This window comes from Scleropages formosus, unplaced genomic scaffold (genome assembly GCF_900964775.1).
Source record: "Scleropages formosus unplaced genomic scaffold, fSclFor1.1, whole genome shotgun sequence".
In the NCBI taxonomy this organism is placed as follows: Eukaryota; Metazoa; Chordata; class Actinopteri; order Osteoglossiformes; family Osteoglossidae; genus Scleropages; species Scleropages formosus.
In genome coordinates this window covers 105,882-132,054 of record NW_021641040.1, presented here as the reverse complement: position 1 = coordinate 132,054, position 26,173 = coordinate 105,882, and the positions used below count along the sequence as shown (strand labels likewise).

Below are 26,173 nucleotides of genomic sequence, written 5' to 3'. Positions count from 1 at the left end.
CCACTGATGGTCTTGTAGGCAAGCACCAGAGATTTAAACTTGAACCCAGCAGCTACAGGAAGCCAACAGAGAACGACAAAGAACGATTCATGGGAATACCTTGGCAAGTCAAATACAATTCATGCAGGGGTTCTTGATCAGCTGGAGAGGCTCGCTGGTAGAGGCCAGAAGAGCAGACACAAGGGATATGCAGTAGTGTAGGTAGGATATTACAATGGCCTGGACCAGGAAGAAGCTGCATAGAGTGTGTTGTAAGCCAAATGTTTATTCAGCTGAAGTTGTGCAGGATGTATCTGCTGGACTAGGTTATGCCTTCAGTGAGCTGAAAGAAGAACATACTTGAGTCAGAGCTGGATATCATTGACATAGGACTGATGGGAGAGTCAATGAGACTCGATGACAGCCAAGGGAGAACATGTGGATAGAGAAGAGTAAGGGGCCCAGCACTGAGACCTGGGCAACAGCAGTCGAGAGAGACTAAAGGGTAGACAGGGAACCGCACCAAATCACCTGGTAAGAGCTACCTGATTCACAAGACTCAGTAAAATAATTGGTTAGTAATCATACATTTTACGGTACCAGTTTACTGAAGATTAGAAATGCAACAATTTACAAGCATTTAGTCAGAGAAAAACAGAACTAAGTATGTCATCGTCATCAGAAAGGATATGGCTCATACCGAAACAGGCTGGTGACAATGTGAAAGACTTCTAACATTTTTCAGAATGTCAGTATGACTCCTTTAAACTTTGAAGTAGACATTGGAAAAAGAGCCGAGAGCAACAACAGCTGTCGCAAAGATAATAATGATAAAGTAACAATAAAAAAGTGAGATCTAATCATGAATAGATACATCTACTCCACCAAAAATGAGAGATGGGGGTGTCCGCAGAGTGACAGAGGTGCCTCTTATGACAGTATGATTAACTGCGATATGTGCTCTCCCATGCTGCAGTGCTGTTTTCTGCACAACCCCCTTGTACAGGGGATGAGGACAAGAAGGCCCAACAGGCAAGGAAATGAACACATTGGTCACTGGCGGTCCAATACACAGATTCCAGACCCTTAACTTTATATCTCACTTCAAAACAGAGGTCCCATCCTTCCCATCATTGAACAACTGGAGAACATTTATCAGGCACAAAAATATGACATATCAAAAACAAAAAATGTAAATATATAAGGCTTTCTGGGTAAAAAATGCACAATAAAAACTATAAACTTAATTCTTAATCTTATTCTAATATTCTGTACTATTCTTAAACTTTTTTTATACTGGAAGAAATTGAACATTTAACTGAACAACAACAACTAACAACAGCTGAACAGATAAAGCCTGCAATTAAGGAAGGGCTTATTTCAAAGGCCGGGCTGCAATGGTCACATGTCTCATCATTGAGAACGTCTGGTGTGGTGTCTCCTGCAGATCCCTCGGCCCCTTGGCACGTGTTGTATGATCTGGACCAGCACAGGGAGGGGGATCGACTTTGAGAACCGTTAGGGAATTGTGACACCGTTTCAGACACAACAAACATTTAAGATGGGGGGGGAGCTTCCTCGGAACAGCCCCATTCCTTCCCTTCCCCACGTCTTTGCTATTCCACTCAGGACTCAGGCCATATGAAATAAACTCCGCTTTAATTTCTGGCCCCACAGTACCAAAACCGGCCCCCGCCCTCCTACAGAGGTTAGGGGTCTGTCACTTTGTTCTCCAGTACAGCCACTATCTGCTGCAGTCTCAGAGCAAGCTGTTTATTCTGGGCAGCGGGGTCCTCGTCAAAGGAGGTGATGATCTGGAAGGAAGGCAAGAACAGATTCCGTTAGAGAAGATGCACAGCGTCGTGTTCGATCTCAGATCCTTGTGTTCATATGTGTCTGACAGGAAAGGGAGAGTGAGTCACATACCACATCATAGTACTTGTTTGCATACTGGTACAGCTGATGCAGAGCCACCTGGGTGCTGAGTTTGTCTGTGTGAGACTGCGAGACAAAGAACAACTTGAAGTAAGGAACTTCTAGGACTGACCAAAACCAGCCGAAGCAGCCATATCTACACCCCCTTTGAAGGTAAGATCTTCTGGCTCCTCACTGTGTCCACATAAGACATAACATCACAACCTCACAGAAGTATCTATTCTGCACTTACGTGAGCGATGAACATCGGTGCATCAAGTGGATAGTAACAAACTAGGTTTACTTAATTACATGTCTACAGCCATGTCTCCTTCTCTTAATGTAACGCACAAATTGTATTTTTGCTGAGATGTATGTCACTTTGGAGAAAAGCGTCTGCTAAATGAATAAATGTAAATGTAAGTACAAGGGCAATAGTGGAAGACTCACTCACCCGTGACACCTTCGCTAAGTGGGTGTTCATATGCTGGTTGCTGACGGGCACCATCTCCCTGATGCCCTTGTAGTAACTATGGACAAATACAAGCCGAGACAGGTCATCTTGATTAAAGGCAAAGGGATTTTTGCAGATGGTAGGAAATGGTGAGATTACCAAGTGGTAGCCCTGACAATACTTACTCCTCCACCATCTTCTTGTATGTGGAGATTTCCTTTGCATAGAGTAATTTGTGATTCGGGGAATCCTGTAAGGAATAAAGCAAAAGGAAAATGGTTACAGAGGGATCATGGGCTGGAGAAAAAAATGAAGTCCTGGCTCATGGATCCTTCCCTTTGCTTAACATCAACAATGGGGTAATGTCAAGGCGCTCCCAGGCTCACCCTGCTCAACTTGCGCTCGCTCTTGGTGCAGGCATCCATGAAGGTCTGGACAATAACAAACAAGGAGGCGTCCACCACTTCGTTCACGTGAATGTCGAAGATGAAGTGGGGGTTCCTCAGGATGTTCACCCAGAACCTCAAAGGCAAGCTGTGGAGACACAAGCCTTTTCAAGAAACACACACTAGCACTCACACTCATTCCATGCAAATATAACTGTGGCCTCATCTTTAACCCTGTTTCTGCATGTTATTCCTGTTCTCAGCTCTCATATGTCCCAATGAATACTCCCACAATTAATCAGAGTTAGAATCTGGCTGCAATTCACTTTGCCTTATCAACTGAGTACCGAGGCACACGATACAGGGATCATACAAATGCATTATTATGTTGCAGATTAATTTTAAAAATGCAGAAAATAGACACTTCTTCCCCCAGATTTATTTAAGAGTTGAGGCATCTGAGCCAAATAAGTTTGGAATTCATCTCTGATTTAATACCCAGAGAGATGTTCCAAACAAATGAACAGAAAGAAGTGGATTTAATAAATTAGCAGGGGACATAATTATGCTGTCTGTTCAGCATGTAATAGTACACAAATTCATCAGTAAGCCAAAAGTGTTGTAATTACACTGTTCATCACTCATTCTCACAATACCAACACTTCTAGTCTATGCTGCCAGAAGAACCTGTCAATCAAAGATAAATGTATATGACGCAGATGGTTTACTGCGGTATAAATTCCACATCAACGTATCCAGTGTGTACGGAGCTCTCAGTAGGAATTTTAAACGAAAAATACAGTGTCAAGCACGCACACGCACTGTCTGAAGCTGCTCGTCCTGAGCAGGGTTGCGGCGAGCCGGAGTCTAATCCGGCAACACAGGGCGCAGGGCTGGAGGGGACACACCCAAGACGGGATGCCAGTCTGTCGCAAGAAACCCCAAGCAGTACCCCCACGCCCTTGCGCCTCCCCTCACCGTGAAGCATTTGTCTCTGAAAACTGACAGCTCCAGCGCTGCTTTCTCGGGAATTCTCTCTGCCAGAGACGGCAAGAGCACTCTACCTGCTGGTCTTCCAGATGTCAATGGTCTGGTCATCCACGTTGTCGTGCTTCTGTGCCTGTTCGTCCAGGAAGTCAAAAAAGTACTTGACTGCTGGGGGCCCAACGAATGAACAGAGGACACTGCGGAAGAAGTCGTCCACAAACTGTTGTAGAGTGCCCTGAAACAAACACATTTGCGCATATGTAAGCAAGTCCAGGTGAGGAGGAGCCGTTTTCAAAAGCATAGCAATCCTGTATTTCTGTCATGAAATCTGATAAATATATTGTAATGACCTGCGTTACAGTTTTGAGGGGGAAATATGCTTATTGTCATGGGTTAGCGTTTGGTGACGTGCGGGGGATATAAGGGGCTGATTGCGTCTGCCAGGGGAGAAAGAGGAGTGAGCCTGGGGGTGCTAAGCAGGGTGGGAAGGCTGGCGAGACGCGCAGGTCCTGGAGGAAACGGGGTCCCTGGTGCCGGTGTTCAATAAAATGTTCGAGATGAACGGTACCTCTGCGTCCTTCTTCGCCCCAACCAAGCCCACGGCGCTGCGTGTCACAATATGATATCCAAATACTAATCCAAATATTTCACTTTGCATTCCAAATACAGATTTAATTATTAGAACTATCTTTTACATATTCAGGGCTAGAATCTAGAAGTATGATTGGATTCTTAGCAATGCACAACCAAATTGCTGCATATTAATGTATTGTAGGCTTCACCAGCCCAGTGTATTTAGCATTCTAACTGCAGCAGGCTATTAACAAACCAACCTTGACAGACAGCAACCGCATCAAATAAAGCTCTGTGATGGCTTTGGTCATCGACTTGTCCTTCATGTTGCCCCTCTTGGATTTGACCTCATCCACCTCCTCTGCTGGCCGCACCAGGTGGAACACCTTGTCCTCTTCAAGCAGAGCATTTCCTGAAGGAGTAGGTAGAGTAGGGTTGTCAGCAAGACCATGGGAACACTACGGAAGGCAAGAAGTAGTACAGGAGCACCACTCACTCTCTTCATGACTGTCCTGGTGCTGGTCATAAGACTGCAGAGGATGCAGGACCCTAGACAGGACGAGAGTGGCGTTGTCTCGCACCTGAAACACAAGAACTGTGTTCAGCCCGAGCTGGATACAGTCTGACAGATTTCAGGTCTGGAGCAGACACGACACAGACATTTGGTCACCACGTAAGGGGCAAGCCGTGACTCAACCTGTACCGTTAGAATCGATGCGTCCATTTCTTAAGCTGTAACTCACGTCATAGTGGGCCAAAGTGTTCATGCGCTTCCATCTGCCCTCCTTTTGCGATGTCAAGTCAAGGTCCGACAGAATCTGCCCAGCAGATTCTACAGAGCAGAAAGACTATTTCAACATTCATTTTATATCCCAATCATATGCAGACTGGTGCAATCCAAGCAAGGAAACCCTTGCCTATAAAACAGAAATAATGTCATACCTACTTCAGTAATAAACAATTCATGTCATGAATCGTTATATTATGCAACTGTGCTCCAGCTCAGTTGGTCCTTACCGAGAGTGACGCTTTCCACCTTGGGCCTCTGAGAATAGGGCACATTTTTGTACACTTGCTCAAGGATCTTCTCCTTCACTTGGGAGATGGTGTCACAGTTGAGTACCTTGACCAAAGTGACACCTGGCCCTTCCCCGTGAACGAGGACCTGCAGAGTCTAAGGCGAAAAGGGCGGTTAGCACTTGGCCTTCTGTGCATGCATCCAGTTCCCACACTGTAGATTTAACATGCATCTTCAAAACTGTCATAGATCACAAGGATTCTGCTGATCACGAAAGTGTCCACCGGTATTGTCTTCTTCCCATTTCTTGGAGTTCATTTAGCACCACAGATAATCCTTTCAAAATGAAGCATTCATACCCCAAGCGACTGCCGACGTGTGATCGGGTTCAGCCTACATAATACTCACCAGCATACAGTACTCCACGTCGTCCCCCAGCAGGTCAGTGTCATTCAGCGTGTACTTGGCCTTTTTCATGACAGCATCCACTGGGCCTTTCTCCACTTGGTGTTTGACGGCTTTGAACAGCTTGTACAAAGGCTCTCCTGCCGAGTCCTGCCCGCACAAGAATTCACCATCAAGCTTCTTTCAGAACAAAACCGTTCCCTGTCACTAAAGCAAAAACCTTCATTTTGTTCAAACAAAGATCTGAACCAGTAGAAAATAAGATTAATCCACAGAGTGGAATCAAATGAGATTAATTTTGTGTCACAAAAGATGATACCTTCAAGAACTGATAGAGACAGATAGACATCCAGTTGCACAGCATTTTCTCCACCACCGTCTCTGACCTACAAGTAAGGGGCAGAGAAATTACTTTTTTAAAGTGGGCAGGGGAAGATCACATTATTTACAAAAAAAAAAAGGGCCGTTCTGAGACACCTTAAAGATACGCTGGTCTTATACACCTCACCTGTGCAGCATGAGCTTGGGGTTCTTGCTCCGGGCATATTGTTCCATGAGTTCTAACAGGAGTGTCCTCATGATGTCTGTGTAGTAGTCCAACTTGCTGTGAAGCGCCACCGTCAGCAGAGAGGCAAAGTAGCCCTTTGACCGGGCATTGAAGTCAGGATGCCCCTCTAAGGTGCGGATGAACTGACAAAGGCACGATCTGCTATACACCTCATATATCATTCTAAATTGTGTGCTATACAAGCTGGAAAACACATAAAATCCATTAACTTTTATGCTGTGAAAGCCAGTCTGATGATTGTGATCACACACAGGCTGAAATCACTTATCCCAACAGGGGTCACGGCAAACCGGAGCCTAACCCGGCAACACAGGGCGCAAGGCTGGAGGGGGAGGGGACATACCCAGGACGGGACGCCAGTCCATCGCAAGGCACCCCGAGCCCCCTCTCTTTCAAACACAGGGGAAACGTATGAACTCCACACAGACATTTGAATTTGAACTCGCACATAAACCCACAGCCCAGGAGTCACCCATTGAATGACAAGAGCACACTCGAATCCCCAGACCTGCCAGAGAGCGGGACCTGGCCAAGGCCGCTGTGCCACTGCACTCCCCAGTGATGATTGTGAGGATTGTATTAATTTCACATTAAAAAAGAACTGGAGCAGCAAAGAACAGATGGGAAAAGACACAAATATGCAGTTTTTAGGCACTTGTGACAATAAGGAAAGGTTTTGGGAGCTGCACTGATGTCAGGACCTACACTGAGAAGGAAAGGCTTGCTATTCAGCAGGTTGAGGAACTGGTTGAGGGCCTGCGTCACTGTGGCCCTCCTCGCCTCAGGAATGTCCAGCTTGCCAGTGATCATCACGTCACTGGCGCTGTTCTTGAAAGGCAGGAAGAAAACGCGGTCTGTGTAGGTCTTGTAGTCCAGGAAGGGGATACAGGGTTCACTGAGGTCACTGGTGTGGTCCTCCATTTCAATCATGAGCTCTGAAAAGGGTTAGGAATAAAACTTTACATGCGCTATACAGGGGATTGTGCAACTGTAGATTAAAGGGCTCTTGCAAGTGGTAAGAGCCAGAGTAAAGACTGCAGATGAGCAGAATATTAGTTATGGAAAAGACCTGTGAACTCCTTCTTGCAGCGGTCACGAACGCTCCCCTCCAGGTTCTCGAGCTGCTGCCTCAGTTTCTCATATTCTCTCTCAGCTTGCTTCCTGTGCACACGCATGGAAATGATCAAATTACAAAATTGCCTCAAAAGAAGAAGCAATAAAATTCATACACTGAGTAACGGTGTTATGTAACTCCCTACCCACAGTTTTATCTTTATTTTTTTTTAAAGAAAACTCAGGATGTGTGATAACTTATGTTCTCTCAGTTGACATTACATTTACATTTATTCATGTAGTAGACGCTTTTGTCCAAAGCGACATACATCAGCAAAAGTACAATTTATGCATTGCATTGAGAGAAGGAGACATAGCTGCAGACATGAAAGTCTCAAGCAAACCTAGTTTGTTACCTACCACTTGCTGCACCGAGGTTCATCATTCGAATAGGTGCATAAAACACAGGACAGACAAATCCCGATACCCTCCCACCATTTTTTTTTTTAAATATTATAAGATATGACCCAGAACAGAGAATCTCCAAGCTTTACCTTTCGTGCGCGGGACCACCAAGCGAGCAGAAGTAGACAAGCGAAGGGGCCTGCTGGGGTGTAGCAGTTGAAGGGCATACGAGCAGCAATGTTCCAAATTTGGAATTCATGCTCTGAGGTTTAAAACAAAGTCACTTACCTGTAGCAGCACACTGAGGCTATGATTATGATTATGGTGATCCCCACCATCGGGGCAATCACTTCAGGAATTATGATGTCCAGGGGAGATGTCCAGGATGCCTCAGTCTTCTTTTCATACTCCACTGAGCCTACAATCCACTGCCCATGGCCGAACTTAATCTGAAGGAAGCAGAAACGATACAGTTGGAGTAGAATTAAACCATAGGCATTCAGGCAACTCCACTAAAGCTGTAGTTTTATTTAGCAACTTCAGTAAAGCTGAGTAGCCTTTTCTCCTCTTCAAGCTTCAATTCAGGAATCCTTCTCTGCACAGCACAGTGCCTTACCTTAAGTTCCAGCAAATCTGCCTTTGTGTCTCTCTTGGGCCTCTTGAAGCAAGATGTTGGTTGGGTCCAGTCCAGGAAGAGCATGTCATCCTGTAAGATGCTGACCCCACAAGAGACGTCTCCCACAAAGGCTTCTGCTTCTTGGGCTGTCATTGCTTTGGCGAAACCTTTACCCTTGGGTGCGAGAGACAAGAAGATGGCTTAGCCACACTGTTCTGTGTGACCTGCAAAAGCTCTAATACTGAGAAAGAGAATTTATTGTATTTCAGAAGTACTGTATCAATTGGGTTTCATCAAGAAAACTGGGGACATTACATCACCTGTAACCGTTGCTTTTCTCAGCTGTAATTTTACATGTTAAAACAGACAACAAAAACAGTATGCAAACGTTTGGTGAATATAAAACAATTTTGCAGGAATTACTCCTAAATAATGCCAACAGAAGATTATATTTACAGTTACAGATATGATGCTGTTCTCTGAAACAACCCTTTTCTGGTTCTCTTCAAACGTAGGATCCGGGTGGTAGTCAAAAGGCTTGAGCTCAAGCTCAATGTTGTCCATGACGATGTAGGTCCTGAGAGGCGCTATCCCATCGGTCACGTTCACCGTCGGGGAGGAGAACTGCATTACTGTGTCATTTTCGCCTTTTACCTCCACTTCAGACTGCAAGGGAAGGATCAGACTGAGAGAGACACCAGAGTAGAGTCCATGGCTCCTACCTGACCCACAACAAATGTATACACACACATTAAAATACTGGTGGAATGCTGGTGCTATAGGTGCTCCATTACTTAAAACCCCTACTGCTCCAAAAAGCAGAGAAGACAGGCACTGCACACTGGGAATGGTCTTTTGGTAAGAAGCCTTTCATCGGACACAAACCTTCAGTGGACTGATGACGCCTGACTGCTCGCTGGAGGGCACCACTTTCACGGCAGTGTTCTGGACGAGGTCAAACCCGGTGCCGACGATAAAAATGATCCGCCCCCCACTGAAATTAGCACAACACTAATGTCACCCTAAATCTGTACAATATGATCAATAAACACCAGCTTTCTTCTCAAGGATTTGACACGTATATGAATATAGCACGTGCATGTTTAACTCCGTAGGTAAGGATAGGAAGTCGAACCCAAAGCAACCATTGTCTCATATGAAGCTGGCACAAAGCAAGGAGATGAGCTAAGGTGAGAAAATGCCACCAGTCATACCCATTGTTCATCACCTAGTGATGAGTGATCTGTATAATCTACTGAAAAGATGTCACACAATACGGTTCATTACAGCATAGTATTACATCTCCTGCTCAGTCCAGACCTATGGGAATGTGGTCCATTACCAGCATAATGCTTCAAAAAGATTACATGTTGTGTAGTTCTCTCACTCTCCCAGTAAGAAGGGAAAAAGAAGTAGAGGACAGACTCACCATACAAAACTTGTGTCTGGATAGTGGTGATCCAGTTTAGGATTCTCAAAGAACCTGAACGGCGTAGGCACATCTTTCGTGGTGTGCTTCCCGTACTTCACTGTCACTGTCAGGTTATCAGAGGGGACCTTCTGTACCGTGTACTCTCCGGTTTTGCAGGTTATATTTTTCTGGAACGTCTCCCTGTGGACGGGAACGGTGGGTGCAGTTTGTGGTGGAAATTTACACTGGGGTTCAGCAAAGAGAGGTGCGAAGACAACAGACATCTCGTGTCTCAGTGACCTCTCATCGCTTCTTCTCAGAAGCAAACTGGGAATTGCACTGCAGAAACTCAGACTCGGAAGAGCATCGCTAAGGCTTGGTGTCATGTCTCCAGGGCACAGAGTACTTACATGATACACACCACCCCACCGACAGTGATGCTGACGTCATCCTTGGTACCGGTTTCCAGGTCCGTTCCTGTTATTGTGATAAGAGTTCCTCCCGCCCGTGGGCCTCGGTTAGGCTGGACCCTTTCGGGTCTGGGATCCTACAAGCGTTTGGTAGGACAAAAAACCTTCAGGACTTCTTGGAAATATGAATCCACACGACACAAAGTACTCAGCAGTGAACAAGTGAGCAAGTTCTCGACACGGACTGACAGCGACCGGGGCGACAGCTGGTACGGGAACGACGGTATGTTTACGTCAGCCTCAGTGACGCTCTCACCCTGTATGTGAACATGACACTCGACGTCCCGCTTTTCCCTCCTTTCACCTTCACCTCCACAACCCCTGACTGCTTCTGTTGGACTCCACCGATCTCACACACCACGCTGAAGCAGGAAGGGAAGAGGAGCGGCAGTTACAGAAATGCTGCGGCGCAACCAACAATGCCTGTTTGCAAAAGTGCAGGTGACCGGGTGCTCTGCTGTACCTGGTGGACACGGAGTACTTCTCTTCCTGGTGCACGCAGGGCTCTCCGGCCACTCTGATGCTCTCTATGTCCTCTTTCACGATACCCAGGTTGGAGCCTTTGATGGTCACTGAAATCCCCCCAGGGGGGTGCGGTGGCACAGTGGGTTAGACCGCAGTCCTGCTCTCCGGTGGGTCTGGGGTTTGAGTCCTGCTTGGGGTGCCTTGCGGCGGACTGGCGTCCCGTCCTGGGTGTGTCCCCTTCCCCCTCCGGCCTTACGCCCTGTGTTGCCGGGTAGGCTCCGGTTCCCCATGACCCCGTAAGGGACAAGCGGTTCTGAAAATGTGTGTGTGTGTGTGTGTGTGTGTGTGTGTGTGTGTGTGTGTGTGAAATCCCCCCTTTCAGAGGCCCATACTGAGGTATGATCTGAAAAAAGAGCATTTCCTCTTCAGATACATACTTACAATGTACAGACAGGTTATCTGCATTTTGTAACGATTAGAGAGCCCGTGGGGGGGGGAAATGTTTGCCAGAGTTTATCCCTTCTTGTTATTACTTTCGGTAGAAAAACGATAAGGTAAATTTGTGTATTTGTGAGATGTTTGTTTTGTACATGCATTTTTCGTGAGGGAAAAAGCCATTCATTCTAATAAAACCATTACCATCCTGCTCCAAAGGGACAGGTGTGTCACTAATAGAAATAACCAGATTACTTTTGCCTTGGTAGAAATAAGCCAATGCCAGCATTAGGATTGCCAAAAGTGTTTATGATTTGTTAACAAATCGGATATAGAATAGTATTCATGGTAGGAGATTAGACACCAAGTGAACTGTTAGACACGAGATCTGGCAGTTTTTAGCTATGACCAAAAGGAAATTTATTAATTTGCTTGGATAGATAAAAGGACAGGAGGTAATAAATGTGCTATTTTTTGTATGATACAGAGAAAACATGGTGCAGCGTCTCCAGAAACTCACATCAGTGATTTCAGGGTTGGGACAGTCCCTCCTCCGCTCACCACTCGGGACACCTTTTCCGATACTCGCAGGACTTGGTTTTATCGCACCACACACAACTGTACATGGGGTCTGCACTCTTGCACAGGCTGCAGTCCTCACGGCCCACAGCACAATTGTATAGCGTCACTGCAGGTGAGGGGTGGACACCACCATCAGCACACCGCACACGACACCAATTTCCATTCATTTTTTGACGACTTCCATGCGCAAGGTCTCTTAACTGAACAGTCAGTTATAAGAATCAGTTCAACTCATTGTTTTTACCATCCCCTGTGCGCACGGCTGCAGTCCGAACAGTCCACGTCTGACTGTCAGGCCTACCGTTTAGTTTGCTGTCAATCTTCTTATGTGTCTTTCTGTCCTTGATGTAGAAGAGCACGTCAACTGTTCGTGTTTCATCATAGGCAAACTGGTCCTGGGAACGAAGAAAAAGCAACATTAACATTTGGTGCTTGCAAACTGCAAAAATTCCGAGAGGTCTTGATATTACGATGATCTATTATCCAGGCATCAACGCTTACATTACCATTTAGACATTTACACACAGGCCAGCTGGTAGCATACTGGTTAGCGCTGCTGTTTTTGGACCCAAAGGTTGCAGGTTTGAATCCCACCTGTAGTACCCCAGTGAAAGGTACTTACCCTGAGTAAAGAGCAGTAGTTACTTAAACATTTACCATTATAGTTATTTAAATGTTAGTCATAAACACCATTTAGCTGCTTACACTGATTGTACCCATTGATACAGTTGGGCAGTTTTACTGGAACAATTAAGTAGCTTGCTCACAGGTTCTACAACAGCAGGAGGTGAGATTTGAACCTGGGTCTTTAAGGCTCAGCTATGAGCCCTTGCACATCTGCTGCTAGCACATTGGGCATCCACATGTGACTGAAAGTCTTCCATCAGAAATAGTTCACCACTGTGTGAGTAAACAATTCTTTAACTGACAGATATTGAAAAACAGGAGAGCCAAGCAGCACCCAAGCACATTAACCCAAAACGTCTGCTGTGTTCATAAGGGGCTGCTACAATATCAAACTACTTTGGTACAACCTTTTTTGCCACAAAAGCCACCGAGTGAGCAGAAGGCCAGGCCCTGAGGGACAGCTGGTGCACTTACTGGCAGCTCAGCTCCGCTCCCTCCTCCTTCCCTCCCATACAGGCAACAGAAGGAAGGTGTTCTGGGGCACGTTGTGCAGTACAATACATCCCTGGCTGCAGGACACTGTTTGCGAAGGAAAAGCTGGGACTCTCACATACTTGGTGGTTGCTTTGCGCTTTCATCTATGCATGTCAAACCAGACACCTAGGAGATGAGCTCGGAAGCTGCTCCACAGGCTACTCCGTGGTATTCCACAGCGCTAGTGTGGCCCTCTGCTCTGGTCAGCATGGCGCAAGCGAAGGTAAGGGCAACAGAGCCGCTCAGAACACCAAGGCAATGAAATTCGGTCCAACACTGACCTTGCATCCCTTTAAACTGTAGTTTGAATCTTTTATAGTGACCATTTCCTCAGTGGGCACCATCAGCTCGGTGCCAATCTTGAATCTCTGCCCTGGAAGAGATAAGGTAGACAAACAGTGTAACCCAGAATCCACTATAATCTTTAAGGCAATCTCTACTTTAAAAAAAAAAAAAAAAAGGCAACGATAAATTATTTTATTACTTATCACAGTCAACAGGTAGATATGAGGAAAAATCTTTCACCTCATAAACACGGAGGTTTTTTCCAGTGAACTCGATGGAGGTTTCGTAACCCACAGGAATGAGAGACGGAGTCGCATTCTCAAATACTGGGCACTTACTTCCCTGCGAATGTCAAACACAGGGCATTTTTTCATTTTTAAGACACCTGGCAGACAGGAATAGGTGAGATGCTGCTGCTGCCTCATTTCTTACTTCTTTATGTTTGATAATGTGATCACCCATGGAGTCATCCCTGTTGAATTCCTGAGTGTTCTACTGGCAGCTCCACTCGCTGTCCACACACGACATGCACCTGTTAGCAAACGCAAACAACCAAGGTGAGAACATTAATACTGTCTTGACTGATCTTCTCCTTCCCAAAACCTGTAGTATTAACAGAGACCAGTCATCCAGATTTACACACACTTTCAGAACCACTTGTCCCATACGGGGTCGCAGGGAACCGGAACCTACCCAGTAACACAGGGCGTAAGGCCAGAAGGGGAGGGGGACACACCCAGGACAAGACACCAGTCCGCCACAAGGCACCCCAAGCGGGACTCGAACCCCAGACCCACCAGAGAGCAGGACTGCAGCCCAACCCACTGCGCCACCACACCCCCATCCAGATTTACATTTTCATTTATTCATTTAACTGACGCTTTTCTCCAAAGCAACTTACGACGTTACGGTACTTACAGCTATTTACAATTTATACAGCTGGGTAATTTTATTGGAGCAATTACCTTGCTCAAGGGTATTACAGGAGTGTAACAGGTGAGATCTGAACCGGTACTGAACCTTTGGATCCAAAGGCAGCAGCTCTAAAGTCAACGCTATCAGCTGCCCCGTAAAATGGATACAGGGATGGATGGATGAACGAACAGGTGGCACAATGAGTAGCACTGCTGTCTCACAGTGCCTGGGTGGTGCGAGAGGGTGTGGGCTCGATCCCCACTCAGCCTGTGTGGAGTTTGCACGTTCTCCTTGTGTCTGCATGGGTTTCCTCCCACAGTCCAAAGACATACTGTTCAGGTTCCTCCATAGTGTGTGAGTGACAGAAGAAGAGAGAGTGTGTTTCACTGATGTATGGATGAGTGAGCCCTTGTAAGTAGTGTACCTAGCAGTGTAAGTCACTTTGGTGTCCAAAGTGTGTGGACTTGTAACACCACCTAGAGTTCAGTAGCAGTTGCTCTGGAGACAAGTGTCTGCTAAGTAAATATAATGGATGGATATATATATAGATGTTTGTAGATATTCCAAGAATCCCCTCAAGAACAATTCTTGCCCATGCAGTCAAAGTGAAAGACAAAAGCAGAGACTGATTTCAAAGAAGTGCCATCATGACATTATGCTGTAATAGGCACCCGCCCCCCCCTGACGCCGCCACTCACGGTGTGTTCTCCGCCTGCCTCGCGGCTGCGCTGCAGTTATAAAAGGTGAAGTAGCTGGACGCCAACTCCACCTCGTCATTCACAAAGATCTTCGCGGCCACTTGGACGAAATCTGAAGGCACACGGGTTAGCAATGGGTTACGTCGCCTGCCGGCAAGACCTCTCCGGGAAAGGTATTTAAAAGCTACAATGACTTTGCTCACCGTTGCACCATGGCACACAGCTGGGAAACTCACCTTTATTTTTGGGAGTGACAGGAATCTCGGTGACTTTCGGCAGATCACAAGTGACCTTTGAGTCGCCCATTTTCGCTTCACTTTCAAAATTGCCAAAAATGCATTTCAGACTGTCATCCCCTCCAATGCTGGGGAGAGAAGCCACGTTGATGTCAACCTGCAAATAAAGCACACAGATCAAGGACCTCTGACATGCACACACTATGTGATCCAAGATCAAACTGAATATGGAGACAATATTGAAATAAAAGACATTACACACTGTAAACAGCGCTATTCTGAACAGCTCTACAAACAGTGTCATAGCACAGTTAGTCAATAAAACATCCAAGTTCGTGGGAGTAAAGTTTACATTAACATAACTATTAAATAGCTCAAAAATCATCTGAACGGTCGGAACTGCGGAATTTATGAATTTCAACGTCAAATGAATCAAGTTAAATGATTAGCAACACTTTTAATTGTGAATCTCCCTGAAGTGTTTGCATATCTCTTACAAAAGAGGAGACATATCAACAACCTAAAACGGGGAAAACTGTACTTTACAAACCTCCAGTTAATGTAAACTCAGGTACGTATACAAATAACCACATCCTAAAAAACTGCAGTCGCCGTAACCTTCGACTTTATTTTAAAGTGTTAGAAAGATAGCGTGTCTGTGTGTCTCTCCCATGTGCACTGGATGAACGACATGATGCAAATTCTAAAACTGGAAATGATAAGATACTCATTGTGGGGTTCTTCTGCAGAATTTTCCAGTATCTGGCAATGTCTCTTCTCCTATGTTGAAAACATGCCCTTTGGTAAAATCTGGGCAAGGGTCAAAAGTGTATGTTCCTTGGCGTAGGAGATACAGGCAAAGTCAACCTCTCATACCTTCTGCATCTTCTTGCAGCTCAGATTTGGTGGCTGGAAAGATGTTATTTCCACACACTGGTTCTGAGGACTCCACAGCCAGTGCTTCTCCTCTTCTGCCTTCCTGCAGTCAGACTTCCTGGTGCACCTGCAGCAGAAAGGATACCCATGAGCCACTGCTCCAGCCCACTCTGTATGAACCACTTCCAAAGCCTTCCGTCTACACAACTCCAACAGTGGGGATTCCAAGACCTTCTCAATATTGCTTTTAACTATGAGGTGAAGATGTAAGTAGACAGACAGAATCTTTGGCAGGGAACCTTTGGAATTTAACAACTCTGCCCAACTACTTGTCCAGGCCATGGTGACATCTTGTCTGGATACTGCAACTCTCTCCTGCCTGGCCTTCCTGCTACTGCCACCAAACCTCTACAGCTGATACAGAATGCTACTGCGCGAGTTGTGTTTGACTTGCCGAAGCGTTCCCATGTATCTCCTCTACTCGTTTCTCTGCACTGGCTTCCTATAGCTGCCCACATCAAATTCAAGATCCTGGTTATTGACTACAAATGCATCAATAGAACTGCTCCCAGGTATCTACAAGACTTGATCATCTGCTACATGCCAACCAGACTTCTATGCTCTTCCACATCTGCCAGCTTGGTGCTCCCACGCGCGAAAGGTAAAGCGAGGTGGTTCTCAGTTCTGGCTCCGTTGTGGTGGAATGACCTCCCCCTCTCGCTCAGAACTGCTGAATCTCTGTCCACATTTAAAAAGGGTCTTAAAACTCATCTCTTCCAGACTCACTTCACCCATGATGTCTTAAGTTCATGTAAGGCATAATTGTTCAAGATCATGCTCGAATCAATCCTTTACAGAACCACTGCAATGTAACATAAATGTTTATATGCATCTCAAAAAAAAAGAAAGGTGACTAGAAATCGGCGATATTCTGGTAAAGTTTTATGCAGCTACTTATGTGATGAAGGCCGGTGCGTATGGTGAAGGAAACAAACTGTACTTAAGAGTCAATGTTCATCAGTCTTTTAATAGACGTCGTCACACATTTTACATGACCATATCCTTATTGAGGGGGTGTGGTGGTGCAGTGGGTTTGACCGGGTCATGCTCTCCGGCGGGTCTGGGGTTCGAGTCCCACTTGGGGTGCCTTGTGACGGGTGTGTGTCTCCCGCCCTCCAGCCATATGCCCTGTGCTACTGGGTTAGGCTCTGGCTCCCTGCAACCCCGCATGGGACAAGTGGTTTCAGATGATGTGTACAATGTGATATCTTTATTGAACAAACAGTTTAAAAAAATCAGTCACTGATGGAAATAAAAAAAAGTGAAAAATATTTTGTATCGAGTGGAACGTCCTTTATTGGCAATAAGTTCAAACATTAGACCTTTACAACACACACACACATTTTCAGAACCCCTTGTCCCTTACGGGGTCACGGAGCCTACCCGGCAACACAGGGCGTAAGGCCGGAGGGGGAAGGGGACACACCCAGGACGGGACGCCAGTCCGCCACAAGGCACCCCAAGCGGGACTTAAACCCCAGACCCACCGGAGAGCAGGACTGCGGTCCAACCCACTGCACCACCACACCCCTTCTACCTTTACAACAGTAGGGAAGAATTTTGGCCCATTGCACTACAAGAAAATGTTTCAGTTCATCTATATTTTTGTCCTGCATGAGCAGCCTGCTTGAGATCACACTACAGCATTTCAGAGGGATTGAGGTCAGGACTCTCTTCTGATCATTGTAAAATATGGAACTGCTTCTGTCCGAGCCAATCCGTTACTGATTTACTCCTGCGTTTCGGATCACAGCCATGACCAAACTTCTTCTGTGTTTCAGATCAGGGGTTTTCAATCTTTTTTAATCCCGAGGACCCCCAAATATGATGATTCTGTGCAAGGGACTCCCTTGCCTAAATTATAAAGGCAACAATATATTTTTATGTGTAAAGACTTTTCTATAATGTAAAGACATATTACAATTCACATTACAATAAATGCACATCTGAAATGCTGTTTCAGTAATTTTCTTTTATTTGGCAACTCGCTGTAGCCAAAAGTCTCTTTCACTCTCTCTCACTTATACACACAGCCTGAAACAGCTTGCCCAAAATGGGGTCGTGGCAAACCAGAGCCTAACCCAGCAACACAGGGTGCAAGGCTGGAGGGGGAAGGAACACCGCCAGGATGGGACTCCAGTCAGTTGGAAGGCACCCCAAGCAGGACTCAAACCCCAGACCCACCAGAGAGCGAGACCCAGCCAAACACGCTGCACCACCACATCCTCCAGCAGGGAATGCATTTATTGTAAATAGTTGCATTATGGGGAAAATGTGAATAAAGAGTGCAACCCTTGGGGGGGACTTGAGGGGATAATAAAGGGGTGTCTCTGTTTGCCAATGGGGGGGGGAGAAAAAACAAACAAACTGAACCAACCTGGTGGTGCTAAGCAGGCTGGGACAGTCCTTTTGGGTATGTTGGTGTGGGGAAGACAGGGGTCAGTTATATTCTTTGAAGCCAGAAAGGGGATTGTTATGGGAAAGACTTTGTCTTGACAATGTATTTTATGTAATGGTTGCTTTGTGATTTTGTTGACCAACTGTAGGAAAACGGTGTTGGATTTGTTTGATTGTGGATTTTAATGTATTGTTTTGGTTCTATGTATTATTGATAACTTTATTAAATAAAGTTTGAAAAAAAAAAAAGCAGGCTGGGAAGGCGGGCTTGAGGTGCAGGTTTTTTTTTTTTTAGTGTGTTAAAGGTTCTGCCATGCGTTTTTTTTTTTTCTCTCATGTTTGTTGGACTTATTGATCTTATTGTTTTATTTAATTTTATTTTGGCATGGCAGTTTTTCAGGATTTACTTATTGAATAAAGATTTTAATTATCGGAAATGATGAATGGAGATATTAGTTCCTGTCGCTTTGGACAGTATGTGGAGTCAGACACCTTTGGGTAGGCTGGTGACCCATTCTGATCCGTAAGAAAAGGAAAAAAAAAATAAAATGAGGTGCAGGTTCTTGAGGAAATGGGATCCTCGGATCGCGAGCATCATTTCCCCGTATGCCGGTGTTCTAGTAAAACGTTCTTCCTGAACGCTGCCTGCGCGTCCTTTTTCGCCCCATCCGAACCCAGAGCGCCGCGCGCCACAGTATTCGTTGGCCTGCACTTGTTGTAAAAGCTGCAAAGCAATATTGTTGGCCATGTCACCTATGCATCTGCTCACTGCGTTATTGTCTGACACAAGCACGCACTCTACTTTTCGTGCTGCTCCCTCTCCCAATAACTCCCTGACAATGTCTTTAGTATCTGGTAACAATAAGGCTTCGCCAGTCGTGCGCAGCTTCTTAGCACGCGCCATGTGCGCAAAAGTGCAAAATGTAAAGAGCGCAAAGCATTTTGGGATAAACACGTTACAAGGAATCACTCATAAATCACGAAACTATACGTAGATTACGTAAAAAATTATATTACTGTAATATTTTTTTCTGTCAAGTTTTCCGCGGACCCCCTAACTCCCTCTTCCGGACCCCAGTTTGAAAACCCCTTTTTTTAGATCACAGGATTGGCTGCTGATGTGGGTATGCAGTGTTTGGCTTTCTCTAAAAATAATACTGTATACAGTTACCAGAAAAGGTCAGATTTGTTTCACCTGTCCACATAATGCTGTTCCAGCTGTGAACACCCGGCTGACAGCAAAGGTGAGATGGGCAGTAATGTCTTTCTGGAGAGCACTGCTTTCTTCCATGGTAACCTCCCACAAACACAGCTCTTGTTCAGTATTTTTCTTATGTAGGCTTGATCAGGCTATTGTATTTCAACTGAATTGTGTCGTGAAGAGCAGGTACTAAAAACCGTGTGTATTTTCTTTTTACGGCAGGGCAGGCCAAACTCACACCTCAGTCGACTGGAACACCCAATGCATTGACTGCAGACTCCAATTACCCTCTTTTCAGCATGTCATTACCCTAGAAGTTCACATACTTTTTCCATCAATGACTTTGATCAAACCATTTATTCAATTAAAATATGGATACGTGAAATGTGGCGTGTTGTTAAATAGGACTGTCTGCATTTATTATGCCTTAGACAAAGGAGCCATTCATGCAGAAAGCAGTAGGAGCAAACTGTTGTGTAGAAAGTAGTGAATATCTCACTGCTAACTGGGTGTGAACTGAGTGCTTACCTGCCCTCCAAGGCACACCAGCCACAGTAGGGATCCTTGAGGTCCATGCAAGACTTGCAGTCCTTCATCATATCACATTCCTCCACTGGTACCATTGAGATCTGACACAGAGCCAAGGATATCCAGCATCAAGCGTCTTACACAGAGTACAAATACAGTCCACTTCCCAAGACGGTACCTTTTTTTCCTGTGGTGACGTACAGATGCCTGTGGTTTCTGTCGAATAGCAGGTGTTTGTTCACTGCCTCACCAGAGCTGGGTCCAGGGACAGTTCGGTACACCTCTGGTGTGCTGGACAGGTGTACCTGGAAGTTTACCTGTGTTCTAGTTTCACACCATTTTCTTTCCTATGAAAATGAGTTTGACCACAGTGGTACCTGGGACTGCTCTCAGATACCGTACACCCTCTGCTGCTGTACTCACGTGGTACACCTTCCCATTGCTGGTTCCCAGAAAGGCCACCGTGCGCTCAGCCTCCACAGCAACGGCGACAGCCATGAGCAGGCCTCTGGTGGTGTGGACAGCTTGGGCAGCCAGCGCAAAGCCTGGTGTGCTGGCCAGCGGTGAAGGCAGGAAATCGGCACTACATTTGTACTTTGTCAGCGTGTCTTGCTGATGGGCACAGAGAGAGAAGTCTTTAACGTCAGCTTCCTCATACAATCACTTTGTCAAGTGTGCAAGAGGGGATACTCAGGTTTTCACTTTTAGAAAATTCTAATAAAGACAATAAACCTTAAGGTGAGCTATCCCATTTCACTGTTCCGACTTTACAGAACCTCAAGACACTACTGAAAACATTGCTAATGTCATGTTTGAAACGGAGCGCTACTTACACGGACTGATACTGAACATAATAGATTTGCTGAGGTTGTGTACGGAGAATCAACAGCTACTTTGTTTCCAATTTTCCCATTTTTTGTATAGCAGGCACTGATGATTTCCATAATTCGTTGGTTGATATATCTCAGGGGGTACGTGCAGAGCCCCGAACGGGGCTTGTCTTCATCGGTGCTGGACACTACGAACAGAATCTTGTCCTGCGACCGCACTTGGCCGTACTGACCGGATGCGCTCAGGTTTCGGGCCAGTTCCTCCGCAGGGGAGGAGACAAAGGCAGCCTGCGCCTTGTTGTACATGTTGTTGGGGCCACAGCTGAGCTGCAGTTCCATGTAGGAATAGTAATGGTGATCATCCTCACAAAGGCGGGAGATGAAGGTAAAGTTTTTGTTATGTAGCCCCCCCTCTTGTGCGGGTGAAGAGGAAGTAGATGAAGCCACTTTCCTTGAATGAGTAGCGAAAATTGTGCCTGTACTTCTTGACAAATGGAGTGACCTGAACAGCAGGAGCCTCAACAATGTCCTCAAACACATCCCAATTGCCAAAGTCCTGCAGGATGCGGGTGCTGATAAGCTTCATGTTGCCCTGGCTTCCGTAGCCTTTCCCCACGACAAACACATCAAATGTATCATTCTCTTTGGTGAAGGTTGACATCACTCCTACTACAGACACCATCTCCTCACTGCTGACCACATAAGCCTTTTCACCCTTGCTGTCGTTATAGTAGATCAGGTGGTCAATGCTGCTGAGTTTCCGCAGGGAGCAGATGCCCTTGAAGAGGCTTCCACACACGATGAGCGAGCCGTTAGACGGGTGCACTAGCAACAGCTTGTTGGTGTTGTCTGTCATCTTGGCATCGTGGCAGGACTGGATGGGGGGTGTGCAGTGGCGGCTGTCCCTCTTGGGACCAGTCTCTACTTTCTTCTCCTGCTTGAGCAAGGAGTCCAATTGGTAGATGGCATTGATGGCTCCCACATAGATGTGGCCTGTGAGGGGGTCCTGCACCACGTTATTGATGAGGGTGCTGGATGTGAACTCCTGGATGGATTCCGCACAGCAGACTATGGAGAGAGACAGCAGCAGAACTGCCAGAGTCCACCACGCCATTTCTGAAAGAGGACATTAAGTGCGAGACTGTTAGTCATCTCTCAATATAGTGAGACAAACATGTAGACATGAACACATGCTTCACTGTCAGCTCTACACACTTTCACGAAATAGCAGGATCCGGTCTTTCGTTTTCACAATACATCTGTCATCAATACACCTGCTCACTGAACATCTGGCAATGATTTGCTTCACACAAATTTGTTAAAGCAGGCAGCAATTTTGTACTCCAATCTATTAAATGTACAGTTAATGCCTATAATTTCTACAGTTTTGCCACAGGTTTTCTGGTAAGAGCAGTAATTCCGAGTCCCACTCTCTCCACCAGCAGAAAGGAAAACTAAGGAGCAACGCCCAGGTCCTCATAAGTAATAAGTATAGATTTTTTTTTTTTTTAATTAAGTTTAGCTTATGTTACTTGAACACAAGCACTGCAATACCGCAACAGTCGATCATCTGGTAACCGCGACGCCACTAAGTGACGAACGGGCGGGTAGCGGATTATTTTACAGCATGCATACGCTGAACAAAGGGATGATTCACGTCCCGGGCGGGACGGCACGAGATTTCATATTTTCGGGCCGCGGGGCAACTCCGCAGGTAACGGAGATCACTGTATATGAGTACACGTAGTATCAGAATAAGTGCAGCAAGCAGACACCGAAAAGATGTAAAATATACATACATACATACTGTATATATATTACTATCAGCAATTAGCTACTGTTTCCTTGAGGGGAACCTACTCTTGCTTATTGGATAACCCCTCCACGCCACGGGGCACTGCTCTGCTGCTCTGAGTCTGAAAAGTACAGAGAAGCCCACTGTAGAATTCGGACCCAAACAGCTACACCGCTTCGCAGCAGGAGGAATAGTGGTTAGAAGTAACACATAGATTGATTGAAGCAGTTTTAAGAAGAGAGCCGCTCTAATCCTGCTCTGCTGGAATTTCCACAATTTTAAGGAACACACGTTTTTCAGTGCAAACGTCTTTTTTTTTCCTTTTTAAATAACGTACCACAGTCTAGCACACACTACAGCGGCCCGACGCCGGACTCACGCGCTGGGATTTGAGGAATGTGAACGCAGCGGCTGTATGTGCTTCACAAACTCTAGCGGATCTGCAGCGTTCACGTGCATGAGAGAGGCAGCGCGACCTGTCGGAGTGCAACGTTAATCCGACAGGTGGTGCGCAGCTACAGCTCCCTCTGCTGGGGGAACAGACCCACATTGGACGGGTTCTCTGCTGACATGCTCTGTGGTGCAGGTTGCACATGTGTATATTTTGGTGCTTAAAATGTAAACATCACCATATCAAACAAAGTGATTCTCCTATTAAAGGTTCTTTCATTTATTTATGTAGCGGACACTTTTCTCCAAAAGCGACTTCCACTTCACTCTGTGTAGTGTTATCAGCCCACACACCTTATTCACCAAGGTGTGAAAAATTCTGATTAAAAGGCCTCTAAACTCCTTTTCTCAGAGAACTTCAATACTCACCTTCCAGTAGCCCCAGCCATGGGTCGGGGCCAAGATGGAAATCATGGCCTCGACCATTATATGGTTCATGGGCCACTGGGCAGTTAAGAGACCCTTCTTAAAAGTAACAGAGGGCGATGCTAAAATGTACTGTAAACGACTACGGGCACCGCGGCTGTTGAGCAAGGCAATACCCAGATTGGTGGGGTTGCATTTCCTAAAACTATCAGTGAGGTTAAAACTGCTAATAAAGTTTTTAAAATGTTTGATATTAGCATAGGGGGTGCGGTGGCGCAGTGGGTTGGACCGCAGTCCTGCTCTCCGGTGGGTCTGGGGTTCAAGTCCCGCTTGGGGTGCCTTGCGGCGGACTGGCGTCTTGTCCTGGGTGTGTCCCCTTCCCCCTCTGGCCTTATGCCCTGTGTTGCCGGGTAGGCTCCGGTTCCCTGTGACCCTGTAAGGGACAAGCGGTTCTGAAAATGTGTGTGTGTGTGTGTGTGTGTGTGTGTGTGTGTGTGTGTGTGTGTGTGTGTGTGTGTGTGTGTGTGTGTGTGTGTGTGTGTGTGTGTGTGTGTGTGTGTGTGTGTGTGTGTGTGTGTGTGATATTAGCATTGTCCTTGCCCTCAAGAAAAATGTTGAAGTCTCCTCCTATTATTAGATGTCTATCGGTCACACAATGAGGGACCAACTCGTCAAACAGAGCGATGCGGGACTTGACCTCCACCAGAGCGCAGACGCACAGAACACACAAGTGCAAACTTCTCCACGTGACGTCCACTCCCAATACTCAGCCGGCATGAACAATGAAAGGTCTTACCTTCTCAAAGGCACGGTCCCCAAAAAGTATTCCCATGCCTTTAGAGTGGACACCACCTACGCTCCAGTAGGACTCACCCTTCCTCCATTCTTGAAAGACAAGAGTCACGTCCCTCTGGTCCCGGCGATGGACTTCCTGCAAAAAACACAGGTTGAAGGCATAGGACTCAAACTGGTTAAACAAAGCAGTTCTTTTTACTTTGTTTTTTTTAACCCCCTGACATTAAGAGTTAATGGGGAGGAGGAACACCCTCGGCCTTCTTCCAAAGGGGGCCCCTCTGGTGCCGCAGCCTCCCTTCCAGACTTTTCTTTTTCTTCTTCTTTTTTCCGCTGTTGAATCTCCGCCAAGGTAGGGGCAGGGCTTGCACCCCGGACATCGCTGGCTTCGCTAAGGGCTTCTCCAGCCCCCGCCGCCATTTCCATCGCCGTCTCCATCACTTCAGTTTTGTTCTCCACCAGTGATAATGCCTGAAGACACTGCTCCACAGAAACCACGCTTCCAGACAAGACATTCGCATACGAGGGTCTGTACTGCGGACAGAGACGGCCAGGTGGTCTTCGCTGCTGCAAATGTTGCAGCGGCGGGGGCCCTTGCAGTCTCTGGCAAAATGTCCTGTCTCTAAGCAGTTCCTACATTTCTTGATTTTGCACGCTTCTGCTGTATGCCCCTGACCCTGGCAGAGCCTGCAGAAGGGGGGCTGCTGGGGGTAAAAGAAGTAAGCCTTACTATTCTGTATATTAAAATATGCCGGAGGATGATGGAGCTCGTCAGGGGCCACAGGGTCGGGACGCAGGCGCGCCTCGAACTGCCTGCTCTCATTCCATATGCCAAACACATCTCTGATATCCCTGTGGCCCGGTAGGAGGTCGATGTGGCGCTGAAGAAAAGCACGGATGGCCTCGGCGGGGACGAAAGGGTTGAAGACATGGACAGTGATTATCCTTCTATCTGTCCACCAAAGGTGCTCAGTCTTGTATTCTTTCAACCCCCCGTCTGCCCCGTTAGTGCTACTGGCACAACGAGCTGCACCTGGGAACCAGTCAGGGCAGGGGCATAAAAGGCAACGCCGAAACCGAATCTGACGCGGGACCTTGTTCGCCTCAGTCCCAAGTTTCCCACGAGACACCTGCTCTACTGCCCCGCTCCTCGCCCGGTTTTCCCTGTTGCTTGTTCCCCAATCCAAGTTCCCTTCTACCTGATTGGCTTTCCTGTTTACCGATTTTTTGCCTCCCTCTCGACTTCGCTTCCCGGATCATCCCCTTGAACGACGTTAGCCCCTCGGTGACCTTTGCCTGTCTGAGACAACGACTTTGGAGTTCCCTAATAAATGTTCTGTTTGTCTTGCACTTGGGTCCGTCCTTTCTAACGTGGACACGGAACATGGCACCGTCCTTCTCCTTCTTACAAATTTCCACCATTTTCTGGTAGGTTTCATCTGCAAGAACAGTGACGGCGACAAACCGCTGGGGTCCATTTCTTTGGATGCAAACAACTTGTGCGGCGGCCAGACCAAACTTTCTAAAGATGACTTCCCTGATGAACCCTGCACAGTTCAGGAAGTCCTCTGCTGCCTCCGAGTTTCGCCATCTGAAGCGAGTAGTGTGCGTCATCCTAGGAGCCACTAACAATGCAGACTGCTCCTCCTCCTCTGGAGATCCACCGGGGCAGCAGGGCTCTTCTTGGGCCTGACCGCCTCTTCTGCAGGCGAGGCCGTCGTCGCTTCCACCCTTACAATTGTCATCTCCTCCCTTGTTGGCTCCGCCGCGATCTTCAGGTTCGCCGCTGCCACCACCTCCACCACCGGTCCTCTTCCAGCCGGTGTTGACATTGCGGCTCCCTCGACGAGGGGCACCAACGT

The 26,173-nt window shown here is 46.6% G+C and overlaps 1 pseudogene; it reads right to left on the bottom strand.

Annotated features, from left to right (window-relative positions):
- Nucleotides 1-570: 570 nt before the first annotated feature.
- Nucleotides 571-22,484, bottom strand: LOC114909708 (plexin-B2-like; annotated as a pseudogene).
- Nucleotides 22,485-26,173: the final 3,689 nt, after the last annotated feature.